The sequence below is a fragment of the Colossoma macropomum genome, unplaced genomic scaffold (genome assembly GCF_904425465.1).
Source record: "Colossoma macropomum unplaced genomic scaffold, Colossoma_macropomum, whole genome shotgun sequence".
Lineage (NCBI taxonomy): Eukaryota > Metazoa > Chordata > Actinopteri > Characiformes > Serrasalmidae > Colossoma > Colossoma macropomum.
In genome coordinates this window covers 22303208-22319211 of record NW_023494800.1, presented here as the reverse complement: position 1 = coordinate 22319211, position 16004 = coordinate 22303208, and positions in this window count along the sequence as shown.

Below are 16004 nucleotides of genomic sequence, written 5' to 3'. Positions count from 1 at the left end.
CGATGTTTTACTGTCCACATACAGATAAACTGAAAATGTTTCGTATCTTCAGACCGCCAGAGCGTTTCCGACAGAGTACATGTACTCCAGCTGAGCCAGCTGCAGACAGACACAGTCACCTATACCAAACAAGCTGCGTCCCAATTCAGGGGCTGCGTCCTTCGGAGGCCGCATTTGAAGGCCTTCGCCAGCCAACATATCCCGAGGTTCATTGCGCGTCGGCGGAGATTCGAGAACATGGCAGCGTCAGCAGAGGAGTGAACGGCGGCTGAGGACCCTTTTAAATGTGTGTATTGGGTTTAAACTAAATTGAATAGCTAACGATACAAATGTTAAAAAAGCCAATAAGGCCTGAAGCGATTTTGTTTTGTTTTAGGGAGCAAGGAGCAGACAGAGGGAAGTATCTCCAGCTCTAATAAATAAAAAAAAATAAAACAACAAAATTAAGGTTTCTGGCTCCGTCTTTAAAGAACTTTAACCTTGACAAGAGTGGCGTTTTATGACGCACCAGTAAGGGCAGGAGCAGCGGCGCTGTGACGCAAACAGGAAATCCGCTGTAGAGCAGACCGTCTCATTTCAGTTCAGCCTTCGCCGATCTACACAGCCTTTGAAGGACACGCCTTCATAGACCGCATCCTTCGAAGGATGCAGCCCCTGAATTGGGACACAGCTACAGTCACCTCGTGACACCAGCGTGTGACCTAGCCGAGCTTATATACTCGCATCACAATGCAGTCTTCCTTCCCTTCTCGGACCGAGTAATTTGTTAACTCAGCACAGCCTGGTGACTTTGTCTGAGCTTTGAAAACCTTCGTCCTCTACAGGCTGTTTCTTTACTGACATTCTGGAACTTCGGGAGCAAGCCATCATCATCTGAGCTGCTCCATCAGCAGTGCTCAGCTTCGGCTAGCCTGCCCTACTCAGCTCGGCCAGCCTGCCCTGCTCAAGCCCTCTCATGCTGTGATTGAGCTAGGTCTGTGCCCGGTGGCTTTGTTTCACACCAGTAAGTGGAGCTGTCACCAGTTATAGATTTCCTTTCTAGCAAGGCTCACTCGGAAACAAGAGAAACTGAGTTTTTGTTGCTACTTCCTGGCGTCTGCCTCTGTCTCAGCTAGACTGCAAGCCTTAGGCATCTGTTACGGCTTGCCGGTCCTCCTCAAACGAGCTAGGTTTGCTAACATCAGCTGATATAACAGCGCTATTAGCTACAAGGTACTTTTGAGTAGCCAGGCCTACCCGACTTGAAGACCATGCGAGGTAAGCCAGTTGCGTCTCTCCACGATGCATTAGTCGAAGTGGACACTTACGGAACAGAGATAACAGGCTACTACTTCTCTGTTAGCTTACAGTAGCTACGTCTTAAACTTCCTCTCATCAGGTTTGCAGTCGTGTAACACAGCCTTCCGTGGCTAAAAACCTGTCCCTCCTGGGCAGTTGTGTTCAATGCCCTAATATTCTCGAGCCACTTGACAGCCATGACTTATGCCCATCTTGCCTTGGATTGGATCATCTCCATGAAGCGCTGGTTGATCCTTTTATGAACTACACCATTATACTGCTGCCTGAGGAGCTGTGAAAGAAAAGCAAATCCACAGTAGGATCAGACATGCTGCAGACGACAGAGACAAAGAGTCCATCTGTAGTTTGACTGAGAAGGTGGATTCACTATCCTTGGACATAGCCCAAATGAAGTCATTATTAAGGGCATTAACCAGCAAGATGGCTAGCCAGAACAACCCTATAGCCCCACTGGAGCCCACAGGGCACACTTTGTCTGCTATGAGGGAGTAGTTTAACATTTTCTCCATAGCAGTGTCAAAGACACATTTCCCGCTAATTTTGCCCAGGCTAAGAGTTCATTAAGAGGCACTCAGCTTACTTCAGAGCCTCAAACTGCCTCTTCATTGGGGCTTTTTTAAATGCACAGCCACAGAGGAGAAATTTTCCATGCCTGTTTGTCAGAATTTTATTACTGAGTTTAGAGCCACCTTTAAGTCTCGCCTGCGTAAGCCCAGACAGACCACAGCGGGTGAATGCTCCCCTCTATGGTGGACGTGGAGACCCATGGGCTAGCCCCTGTACTGGCGATGGATGCCTGTATTGCCTTTAACAAGGTTTTCCCTTACGAAGTGCTGCACCCCAACCCATCAGGTGCACTGGCAAGCTCATTGTGACGGCCCATGATCTTGCAATACAGTTAGGGAGACTAACTAATTTGTTGTCCTTTATCCTCCTCGCCCTGTATAGCATGCTGCAGAGCACTTGGACTGTTGGAGCTATAGAGGAACTCCTGAATACAGCCCTTTCAACTATTGGACTATTCAACTCAAACCATGGGTCGGTTGGTAGCCACTCTTATACATGTTTGACGGCAGGTTTGGCTAGCAAAAATGCCTCTGTCTGACTCATGCAGGGACACTCTTTTGGACTCTTTGACTTCCAGAGGATGGACTTTTTTTATGTGGTTTATGATGACATCATTGGCCCAGGAATGGGCTTTAGTGATCCTATAATCTATCCATAGCCTCACGCTGGGCTCATTGGTGCCATATCTGACGCTACTGGAACTTCAGGGCTTACAGCTGCCATGCAGGTAATTGCTCGGGGATGGCTTCGTTAGTGGCATAGCAGCTGGCTGAAAAGCCTCGGGCTGGACCTGGAGTGTCACAGATGAGTGAGAGTGAGCATCTCCTCAGAGTTTCTGTTAGCCCTCAGACTGTGGCACTCGAGTGTGTTCCTGTCTACTGGCATGACCGTGTGGCTGATTCCTTTATGAAGGGGGGTGGTGATGATAGACACATCCACCACTTCAAGGCTGCTCCTAAGTGTTTCTTTAAAGACAGCTCGCTTTTTCTATGGCTGAGTGTGTCTGTAAGTTTTTCATTAGCCTCATGTGTCTCCAGTGGCGCCTGGATGATGCATATGTTTTGTTGAGATCTTACTCTGCCTTCTTACCCAAGCACCTTACATGGACCAGTGTGATCCCAGACGGGACCAACTATGCCCAGTTCAGGCTCTGAGGACATCACTGCTGAGGATGTCACTGCTACAGCTAGGGCTTCACACAACAGATCAGAACAGATGTTGTATGCTTCTCTGAGTCAAGATGAGGTTTCCAGTCTCTAAGCAGCAGCTCTCCCACTGGCTAGGGCAGGGGTTCGCAACCCAAATGTTAAGAAGAGCCATTTTGTCCTTTCAATAAAAATCAAGCCACCTTGGGAGCCACAACATTTAATGTCCATTTTACCATCTTGGCTGTAAATATGTCTCAGTATGTGCTAATGTACTAGTAAAGGCTAAAAATATAATATAAACAAAAATGCAGACTTACTTTGCTGTACTTTAAGCTTTAGCTCAGCTGTACTCACTTTTCTCCCACCTCTGACAGGAAACTTTTCTTCAAAAATAGAATAGTTTCTTGTAAAATGTCTCTCAACCTTCTTCTTCTTGTTCAATTTTTCCCATTCCACCTAAAATGGTGTCAGAATATATCTGCTGTACCATTTAAGGTGGAACGGGAAAATTCGAACAAGAAGCCGACTTTGACAGTTGCTTGTTGCAGATTAAACGTATCAGGAAACCAGCTGAGTGCTTATAAATGCAAATAAGTCCATTCAGTTCCAAATTATCGATGTTCATCTTAAATCTCTATCTTTGCCTTTTCGTTAGGTACTAGCTAGGCAAGATTCTTGTCTGCATTGCTGTGGTGATCAGCAGTCTGTGTGCCAACCCTCAGGGTTAAAGGTTGGTGAATTAGCACTTACAGGCTGCATGAACTCCAGCATTTAAGACCATTTATTATTAAAACTGTGTTAGAACGATCAGCAGCGCTTTATTTTACTACAGTAGAGGATTATTTTATTTTTACCTAAAAATTGAATTCTGCTGTCAAGCCACAACAGGGCAGCAAAAGACCTGGAGCTGCATGTTGCAGACCCCTGGGCTAGGGGATGTGATAAAACTGGGGTATGAGGATGATGGCTGTTTGTTGCCCACACCAGCTACTGAACTCTCTTTTAGGGGCATAGCATCCTGCTGAGCTGCCCTGAAAGGTGTCTTTCCGGTGGACATCTGTGCAGTGGCCACATGGTTTGTTACTATGCACATTCCCCTGCTTCAACTGGCCTAGTACCGGCAGTTTGTCCCTGGGTTCAGGCTGCAGTTGAGGCACTCCTCGTGACATTGTAGATATAAGTCATCCACTTGGTAAGAACTGCCCTGGTGGTCAGAAATATAAAACATAACTCTAGTTACATATATAAGTGCGGTTGTGTGAGTAATAAATGACCGCCAGGGTTCCTGGTCACTTAGAGTCTGCGAGGAGAGACCTGGTTCAGGAGAAAGACTACAGTGTAACTCGATTAAATATAAGCTTGACTGCATCACATGCTGGTGTCAAAAGGTGACTGTTTGCCATACTTTCTTGGTCTACAGCTGGTACAGCTAGAGAACCACCCACTCAGTAAGAACCACCCTGGTGGTCATCCACTACTTACATAACCACAGTTACATCGGTAACTAGTGTTAACTACAGTTGTTCTGTATTGTTAAAAGACAATGTAATTGGGTTCCGCTTAGTCTTCATGGTCACCCTCTTAGCACAAGAGAAATCTCCTTCTGTAAAAGTCAATGCTTTCTTATTGCTTTTGCTCGTTTTTCACACACATTTCACACCATTTAAGGTTTTTCTTGATTGCTTACACACATTTAAGGGTACAGTGTCTCTGCTCCTGAATGCTTACGCACATTCTCAAAACACTACACATATTCAGCAAGTTGTCCCGTGTTGAGAGCGAAATGAACCTCTGGCTATAAAAACATACTCTTAAAAATTAAATATTCACATCAAAAGTCCAAACCCATCTATCATATGAACTATCATATGAATTCCTCCAACAAATCAGGTTTTTCATACTACACAGAGAAATTAAGAAAACAGTTGTTTCAGTGAGTTTGCTGATGTTTTTGGACTAAAGAAATTGCAGATTTGCTGACACGAGACAATGAAAAACTTCATATAAACCTAATTAAACTATTCATTGATGGCTTTATTTTTTGTGCTTTTTAGTGTTTAGTGTTTACATGAGAATAAAACCCACTAGTAATACAAAATATACACCATGCTTTCAGACAGGACAGCGGACGACAGAAGACTTATTTGAAGCATTTACCATGTGTTGTTCGCAAGAATAAATACATTAATAGTAAATAAATGATTTTTTTTCCTGTTTCTCACCTCTACAAAAAGGTGATCTATGTCACATACAGTGTGCAGTCTAGTCAGTCTAGTTCTTTAAATTTTCTACAATCTTCTTGAATATGTTCTTCAGTCCTGGCAGTTCCTGACTATGATTTTCCTAAAGGCATAGTGAAACATTGTTGTCTGCTGACACAGTGTGTGCTCATAGACCTTCTAAAAGCAAGAGAGAAAAATGCATTCTTTTAGATGTGTTGAATATGGCGGGTGAATATTCAACAGGGTCACACAAGACTAACACCAAGAGAATACTGTTCCTCTCTTTTTCTGTCCCTACACTCTTCTTCTTCCTCTCTTCTTCTTTCTGCTCGCAGCAGGTAGTAGTGCAGTGCCTATAGTTGCTGTTTTTTAAGTAATGCTGTCTTGAAGCTCATTGGCTGAATGCTGGAAGATGTGGCCAGTTCATACAAAACACAATTTGTGGCTTTACTACATAAAGTAAAACATGCATTCATGCTTTACACATTAATAGACTCACATGTTTATGTCTACCTATTTGCGTTATATTCATTATATAATATGAAATAGATGGGAAATAAAACTTTGACCTTATTTCTTCCTTATTCTCTCACTGATACAGGAGTGAAGATAAGATCTGTAATGTTTATCCTGTTGTAGTCTGAGATCTGTAACTAATTATCAAATGTATGCATTTTCTGTCTTTATCTTTGAAAATGATTTCATGAGATATTATCATGAAATTTGTGGTTAGAGGTGAAGATGTTAATTGTTCTACAGCAAGTGTGCAAGCAGTTTTTAATAAGAGAAAAATGCAGTGAACAGTGTTCAGAACTTTGCTACATTGACACAAGTAAAAAATACAGGGTGATTCAAAATGATTCATCTGATTTCAAAATGATTTATTTGACTTGTAAATCATTACAGAACAGTGCAATAAATTGCAAATGGTTTAAGTGAGTATAAAGTTTATTATGTAATTTTACAAGCGCTCGATTTGACCTGCTCCAACTGTACGGACACCATCAACGTCATAGTCGAATTCATCCATACTCGATTGAGCGTGTCGAGTGTCACTGTACTCATGGCTCTTTCAATGCGATTTCGGAGATCATAGAGTTTTGTCGGGAGTGGTGGCACATAAACAGAATCCTTAACATACTCCCACAAAAAAAAGTCACATGGCATGAGATCTGGTGATCTTGGGAGCCAGAAGTAGAGTACCAAATCGAGGGCTCTTCCCTTTACAACCTTTTTCTTGGAACTGTTGGCACCAACGAACGCTCTGAGCTGCTGGAGGTTCACTGCCGACGAAAATCACGTTGAACAGTTATGACGGATTCAGTCTTATTGAAGTGGAGAACGCAAAAGCTTTCTGCTCAAGGGTCACCATGTCTTCACAGACTAAAGGGAGCCATCTTCCTTTGACAGTCAGAAACTCTATGACCCCATCTTTAAATTGATGACTGGTTCCTCGGTGCCTCACGGTTGTAAAAATATGGCTTTGAAATTGGATAAATATTTTTGAATCACGCTGTACCTGATATACCTAACAATACCTCACGTATTCTAAATTGTGCGTTAGCCTGCAATAACCTGTAAGCAATCGAGAAAAACTGTAACAAGGGCGGAAAAACTCTGAATAACTGTGTAAAAAAATGTGTTTTGTCGCTTAATGTAGCCAAGAAGTGGCAACTCTGACAGAAAAGGGCTGTTCTGACTACCATGTAAAATAACCAACCATAAAGTGGATATATGTGGACGGCCAATCAGAATGCAACTTTAGCAACTAGATACCGATAGCTTTTCCTGCAGTAGATATCAGATGCTTCGTACCCCCAGTGGGTGGAGCTTGTGAGGCTGAGACTAGGTAATAGGCCATTGTACCACTGTACAATAGTGATTTAGAGACCCAGTGACAGATTTTGAGAAAATCAGGCAATGGATGACTGATGTCAGACAAGCCATGACCATTTTTGTCTTAATGTGCTATATTTAGTAAGTTCCTGAATATTGTCCATCATGTCCATTATTTATAACTGCGGGTATTTTACAGATCAGTATACTTAACCCCTTAACATGTCATTAGCCCACCGGTGGGCCCGAAGATTCATTGCACACTTCTATAACCTAAAAATAGCTTCATTAGTTTAGATTGAAGACCCTGTAGTTGCTGAATAATAACAGTAAATGTTACCGTAGAGTATGGGTCTCATTCTCAAATTAACTGGGGGTCGCTAGCAGGTGGTCTTCTCCAAGGGGGGGATAGTTGGAAAAAATGCAGAGAAAACCATCTAAGCCGACCTCAACCCAAAACATGGTCAAAATCAAGAAACAGTAACAATACACTATAATTTACTATAGCTAGGTAATTGGAGGAAATATACCGTGGAGGAAAAAAAAATCACAAAGGTGGCTCTGAATCAGAAGACTTGAGAGGGGAGGAAGGTGGAGAGAAATGAAGAGAGATAAAGAGGGGAAAGAGGGAGAGAGGAAGGTAAAGAGAAGAACTTGTCTGTGTGTAGTGTGAGAAGAGGAGTAGCAAGGAGATAAACATAGAGGATCCACTGTTGCCTTAGCTGAAACTCAACACAGCGTGAGGCGAACAGGCCTGCTGAGAGATGCACAATGGGGCTCTGTGAGAGAGCGAGGATGAAGTTTCTTTACAACATCCCAAATTTGTGGGAATTCTGGATGAGCAAGTGTTTCGTTGCAGGTTTAACCTTAGATAGGCAGGAGATGAACAAGAGAACACAATGAGAAATGGTAGTCTGTTTAATACTTTTGGTTTATCAGTGTTGATGATTCGCAATATCTAATAAATTGTTGATCTTAAAATGAAACCTTGTATAGTTAAAATTGCAGAAGGAAAAAAATTGTTGCAAAAAATAAGAAGGAAGAAACGTCAGTTAACCATTTCTATCGGTTCATTAGCTATGAAATAGTCTCACAATGTGAAGGACATATAGTGTTTCCAAATGGCATAAAAAATAAGTTAAATAAAATCACAAAAATATAGAGATGTGAGGTTTTGATATGTATTTTTGCTATTTGTTTCCATTAGATTAGATTCTCACTACTCCATTCATGTTTTCTTCAATGATGTGTAATGCCCAAATTCCATTCAGAGAGAAGCAGCCCCATATCATGATGCTCCCACCTTCATGCTTCACTGTGGATGTGGTGTTCTTGGGATCATACCAAGCATAATGAGCTGAATTATTGCCAAAGAATTCTATTTTTGTTTCATCTGATCAGAGATGCATTGTTCCAACATAATTCTGATTTGTCTGAATGCTTGTGTTCAAATTTTAGATGCGGATCTCTGCTTGTTTTTAGCAGAAGAGTTTTGAATGGGATAATTGCAGTAATGTTCATTGCTAATTGTTCTCTGTGGAACCATTGTTCTTGCTGCTTTCAGGTTACCATGCAAGTGTTTGAGTGACTGCTGGCTTGTCTCTTACCTTTCTTATCATTAGTCTGAGAAAGTTGTAAAATCTTGCATGACACACCTGTCCAGGGACTTTTATTTGTGCTTCCATGAACTTTTCACTCACATATTATCGAACCAGATATACTGACAAGGCTGTTTAAAGTCTTTGCTAGGGCTCCTCCTTCGCCTTCACCATGATTGCTGTTTGTTGTGTTAAATCTTCTCAACCAATTGTAACGGCTTATATAATGAGACCGGGTGAAATCTGTAAAAGAACAATTTATTTTTCAGCATTAATATGTATATGTTTATAGATGACTGTTCATTCAACATCCCAACATTTGGGATTGAGCATGTGTTTGCTGTTATGTCTACAATCACAGAACAAAGAGAACGAAGAATCTGTAGCTCTACATTGAGATGAACTGTGAAAACTACACTACAACTAAAAACTATTTACTAATTCATTTTTGCATGACCATTTTCCAGCCTCTCTCAGTCCCTTAGAATTGTACAAGTTTTTTTTGTTACTGTGCCTTCAAGACCAAAATATGTAAATTACCTCTGTTCTTATTGGCTGACCTACATTGTGCCTCTTTCAAAAAGCATTCTGGAATGGGACTCTTCTCATAACTTTAAGGTGAATAAGCAGAGCTGAACTGCTGTAGACTGATTAGGTGGATATACAGTCGTATGTATATGTTTGAACATACTTGATCAAATTACATGTTGTGTTGATCTTCTAAGTAAAAAAAAATACACTTCTATAGGGAACACATTTAATATTGAATTTTCCTGCAAATTGTAGCGCACAATTTCTATTGTTTGCTGAGTTTAACATATTGTTAAAAACAATAAAATATAAAAATATAAATTGTGCTATAACATTTAAATAGCCAAATGTCAACCCCCTCCAATATGTTACATTCAGAAAATAAACAGTAATCGTGCATTAAAATGTGCAGAAGTGTATTCTGTCTTGTGTTCTTTTGAACACAACTTTGGTTAAATGTGGTGATTTTGGTGACATCACAAAAACTATTCAAAATATGCTGTTTTTGCAGCTTAGTGTCCCTCCGTGGACTGCAGGGACTGGGGAGGGAATGGTATGTTTTAAAACAATGTTTACATACTACATCAAACTGCTTTATTTAAAAAAAGGTGAGGATAATAAAGTGAGGAAAGTTTATATATATATTTAAGAAGCAAACATGGGCAGAGGTTCAGCAATCTGTGAAAAACTGCATCTAAAAATTGTGAAACAATTTCAGAAAAATGTTTCTCAATGTAAAATTGTGAAGACTTTGGGTATCCCACCATCTACAGTACATAATATCATTAAAAGATTCAGAGAATCTGGAGAAATCCCTGTACGCAAAGGACAAGGCTGACAGTCAGCATTGGATGCTCATGATCTTCGGGCCCTCTGGCAGCACTGCATTAAAAACAGGCATGATTCTGTACTGGAAATCACTGCACTCAGGAACACTTCCAGAAATCACTGTCTGTGAACACACTTTGCCATACAATCCACAAATGCAAGTTGTATCATGCAAAGAAGAAGCCATATGTCAACACGATCCAGAAATGCCGCCATCTTCTCTGGGCCAAAGCTCATTTAAAATGGACTGAGGCAAAACGGAAAACTATTCTGTGGTCAGATGAATCAAAATTTGGAATTGTGTCCCACCTTTTTTGAGATGCATTGCTGCCATCAAGTTCTAAATGACTTAATAGTTTTCATGAAATGGTAAAATGAATTAAAAAAAAAAACACAATACTGGATGTGAGAACAATCCTAATGTGTTTGATGCATTATTACATGCTTGTAGTTCAGGATAAGGAGTAGTTTTTGAGCTGTGCACGTATGTATTTTGCATAAAGGTTAAACATGGGAGAGCAGTGTTTAATCCCAGAGCAGAGAAGCACTCATTAGGCTTCTGATGGTTTATACTGGCAATATGATGACATTTCTCTAGTGTTGTGTGTATGAGGTAATTTAATCTGTTCTGTCTCTGCAGCTCTTATGATGTGTTTATCATGGAAACTGTTGCTAAATTGTATAAAAACTATGATTTATCTTGAAGCCCTTGATGATGGAATGAGGAAAACAATTACCTATGATCTACTTATGATCTAAACCCAGGATACTCAACTCTTATCCTAGAGGGATGATGTTCCAGCACAGTTTGGTAGTAGCCAGGCTAGAAATCCTAGCCCCCTGAGAAAAGATTACAATGGGCCCCATTCCCATTATCTGCTCTTCTCTACATACTCTATATTCTCTGGCATGTTCCAGGGTCTTTGTCTAACTCTGGGCCCCCTGAATCATTCAGGGCTTTCTTCCCCTAAGTTTTTTAGTTTCAAAAACCTGAATGTTCCAACCCTGGGATGTCACAGACTCCACATCACTGTATATATACACACTCGTATCAAAAAGTTTGAAGATACCTGGTGAAATTTACATGTTTCATCGATTTTCTAGGTGAAAATAACACATCCTCTATTGGAAACATACATAGACATTTAGAGCACAGTTTATGTTTTTCTGCAGATTTTAACATATTAGAAAAAATAAAACAAAATTTTTTGAGTGTTGTTTTTTGGTTTCTGTTAATTAGCTTTTATTTTTCTCATTTTTATTAGTTCTCTTTGCAAAATGTTATTTTTGTGTCATTGCATTTTCATGCTAAAATGTTTGGATGCATTTCACAGGGTTTTGTTATTCTCACCATAATGGTGTTTTGTGTTCAGTTCTACCAGATTAGCCTGGATCCATGAATGCTATAAGGTGGTAAATATCAGTCTTCATCTGTTTCTGAACAAAATGGCAAAGATGTATGAAAATATTTTAGTCTTTTAAAATGGGTGGCTCCTGTTTTATCTGAGCTATGTGTTCATTACTGTATGAACCAAATTGAGAATAATGGAGTTGTTTCAATTGATACCAGTACACTTTAAAACACAGGGATGAGTATTCAAGTTAATCTAACATTCAGGATTAAACAGAACTTGAAAAAGTACAGGAGTACCAGCTCAGATGAAACCATTAGAAGAATTATTGAGGTGTTTGAGTTAATCTTGCTGAGAAATAGAAAGTAACTATAACTTATCAAGTTATAACTCATAAGTTATTTAATTTTGAAACTGTTGAGTAACATTTTTTATGAGGAAATAAGTTCGCATGATTCTTTAAAATCGACTAATTTACGTTTACAGTGCAGATGAGAAAATTCTAGGTTAAAACACACCATACAAAAGCTGAATTAAAGTGTTTTTTCCCCACTCATCACATACGTCTTTTAAAAGTCCAAGGAAGTATATTAAAGAGAAAAAAAAGGAGAAAAAAGAGTAAAATATATCTCCTTTAAATAAGTTTGCTTATTTTTCTTGTATTTTCATGACATGAATGCCAATCGTCCTCAACTCACTTCGTTAACAGAAGAATCGCTGTATCATAATTCATATAAGGGAATTTAAATAATTAACCATGGATTAACCTGGATTAACCATGCTTTAAAACAGAGCTATTGTTTTTGTTGGATTACACAAAGTATATAACATAAGGACCACCAATCAATATTTTTTTATTTGTTTTTTTTTATTGCTTTTCATTGCCCCTCTCACACTTAAAGCCCAATAAAGATCTGAGGAACACAGCACAACACAAACTGATTTCCTTGTTATAAATTGCAGTGATCAAATTTTTTATATTTTGTTGTTTATTCCAGCATCATTTGGGGCCCAGTCCAGCCTGAGGCCTTGAACTTGAGCGCTGGTAAGCTCATGCATTAATAATGCCCTGCTGGTAAATATTATCAATCATTCTAATTTCTTAAATTTAGCAAATTTGCTTATTGATAGTGGCTCTATAAGCTGCAGATTATATGCACTTGAGTATTCCACCAGCAGAGGGCCCTGTCTGATAAGTATTAAACAGGTTTCCTTGGTTATTGCTCACTTGTATCACAGTGTGTAGAGATGTGTGAGTCTGTTGTTCAGTGACAGTATGCTTTTAATAGAGGATGGAATCTCAATAGATTAAATAACATTAAGACAAACACTAAATTGTAAATTTGTATATGTTTTGGTTACTGTACTCTTCTCTGTATATTTTTTGAAGCTGGAGACTGGATGTCCCTAACAATTTGAATCTGCCCCACTAATTAAACAAGAAAACTGCTAAACCTTCTTCTACAATTAGTTAAAGAATCACTAATTATTCCACTTTAGCCTCCAACCTCACATCCACTCAACACCACTGAGCATGCATTTCACTTTCTGATGAAAAGACTAAAGTAAAAAGTCTTCAAATTAAAACTCAAACACACATTTTGTCATTTTGTGAATAAGACAATGATATGAGCTGATATGAGCCAAAGCTATGCTGTAAGTCATTGTAATTCAGTAATTCAGTGAATCTTATGTAATTACTCCAGCTAATTAATTGCTAATGTAATTAATCCAGGGCCAATCCCTGTAGAAAAAAAAAAACAGCACAAACCAGCATGAATTCTATGCTAGTTTAAGCTGGTTTATGCTGGTCTGCTGCTGGTTAAACTAGTTGCCTAGCATTGTCATGCTGGTTGACCATCATACCAGCATCCAAAACAAAACAGCTGGTCTATGCTGGTGAATTTTCCTCACTTTTCTGAAATTCATGCTTGAAAGAGTTTGAAATGGTACAGAAACACTGTTAAGCTATCAAAACATACCATCCACTCCACAGTCCATACAGTTCATATATGAAACCTTGCTAGAAAAAACAGCATATACCAACATGACTGGTCCCCAGCAAAACCAGTCTGTGTTTGTTTTAGATGCTTTTATACTGATCAGCAGCAATGGCATAATGCTGGTTACCCGCAAAACTAGTGTATGTTGTGTTTTGGATGCTGGTATGCTGGTCAACCAGTACGACCATGCTGAGTGACCAGCTAAATCAGCACCAGACCAGCATAAACCAGCAGAGATTATCTTAGACCAGTATGGATTTTTTCAGCAGGGAACTAAGCTGCAAAAACAGCTTGCTTTACTGTACTTGTGATGTCACAAAATTCAACTTGTTTACAAATATCTGCCTGTTCAACTTACAACAGTTTAGTTCATGCTCAAGTTATAAAGAGTGTTTCGGTCCAAACTGCCTTCAGAATGAGGTGCAAAACAGGGTAATCAAAACATTAACACATATCATTCTTAAAAAGCACAGCAACAAAAACACCCTGTTTAATTCCACATAAAAAACAGAAGTTGAAAAATGTATGGAAAAATAAATTATGACTGTTTTTGGTACATAAAAACACACACAAGCATTATAAGAAGATCTCAGAGTAAATATAAAACAAAACACAAAAATTGTAGGATATGGGCTATTAATGTGTTTTGAACATTCTAATTTTCTCATCTAAACTATATAAGTAATGACCTGTCATACTTGTGGACTGCAGTGCATATTGTATATCTGTATATTCTCAATTTCCACCTGCTTTGATCTCTTTTCCACTGAAGGGCCATAATGTGCCGTTTCTTGCTGGTGTGGACTTGTGAGACTTGCTAAATCAGGACCAGGAAGAAAAACTACACATAATAGTGGCTTTCTGATGGCTAACAGGCTTATGGCCTGACCAGTCTTATCTGCAAAGGGCCAGAGAGGCTACTGGTTTCCATGATAACCAAGCATGAGCTCACCTTATAAAACTAATCAAGTGTTTGAAGAAGGAGACCAACTGATTAAATAAATGGAATCAGGTGTGTTTCTGCGTGATTAAATGAAAACCTGAAACCACATCGGCCCTTTGTGGATAAGAACATTTGTTGACCTGTGCCATAGAACATATTGGATTTCAGCTGTCACGCCAACACCAGTCACGCAACTTTGTGCTCTCACATATAAGACATTATCCTCTAAATATGTGTTATTTGAGCATCAGGAACCAAGCCTCTACTTTGGTATGTGGCACAGTTGGCTCAGCCCAGAAGGCTACAGCCTAAAACATCACAAAACAGGTTTAGCATTTGTATGTTTTTCTAAAAAGGCTGACTACTCTTCTCTGTGTAAATTTTTAGCCATTACTTCTGTGGATTTCTGTGGCAAAATCATAGGTAGTATGCTGTGACGCAGAAATTGAACCATGCTCAGAATTGCAGAGCGCTAGTATGCTTTGACTGCATGTGTCAGTGGTGAGTGTACCTTTATTAAAAACAATAGTTTTGAATTTTATATGCTGTCTGAAATGACATGATGCATCTGCTGTGCAGTGGCCTTTAGCCAGAATCAAACCTGTTCTGTGGTGAGCAGAACTGTTAGCATGCTAAGCTAATGCCAAAAAGCTCATCTCCCCTGGTTGGCAGCACCTTTAAACATTCAGCAATTGTTGTTAGATTGATGGTCTGACGTTTATAAAATAATGTGTTGAAAATTGTGTACTGCTTTTATTTATTTGCCGACTGTGTAAGCACACTGAACTTATTTGTTTTTGATGTAAACTTAGAACCAATCAGTGAATAGCTATGCCATTAAGACATCCCACCATGAACCGTGTCGAGGAAACATTGCTGAGCTATGAGCTACGAATTGTGTCCGTTTGGAAATGTCACTGTGTACAGTGGAGAAGAGGCCTTTGATGCATATGCAGCCTGCATCGTTGCAGACTAAAAGACGTGTAGCAGTGTTTGGAGTGGTACGGTGGAGTGCTAAGACATTGTAATTTGCTGCTTGCAGGTGTGTCACACATCTTGCTGTCTTTCAAATTTACTGGTTATTATAAAGCTGTAAGTATTTACAGTTTTTGTATTTACAAAAAGTATAGTGTGTTTTCATGACTAATTCATTCATAACATCAGGTTTTAGGTATCGAAATGCATTTACTTTTTGAAATATTTGCATCCAAGTACCTGAAGCCTAAATTATTAATAATCATGTCTAACCAGATATTTTCTGTTTTTCAGTGAACCATAGTGCTGCACAATATATTGTTTATTCATCATTATTGTGATGCTTCTCTGAAATTGAAATCACAACCCTCTGACCAATCAGAATGTTTTACTGGGTGCTGGGGGATCTTGCAAACCTCATATGTTCCATAGTAGTTTCTGTGGGTGTTTTGATGACCTTAGGCATTCCAGTGATTCCACAAACTTAAATAATTTTGGTTAATAATTTTGGTCATATTACCGCAGGCCAGTCCTTAGCCACATCACACCAAGGATTCTCCAATGCTTTTTTATTATGTTTTAAGCTATTTCACAATCACAACTAGCAACATTATACAACCCACAGATATATAAAGCAACCAAGCACAAACTGTACTGATGCAATCCTATAATAAAGGTTCACCTGTCCAGGGTGTTTCCCCA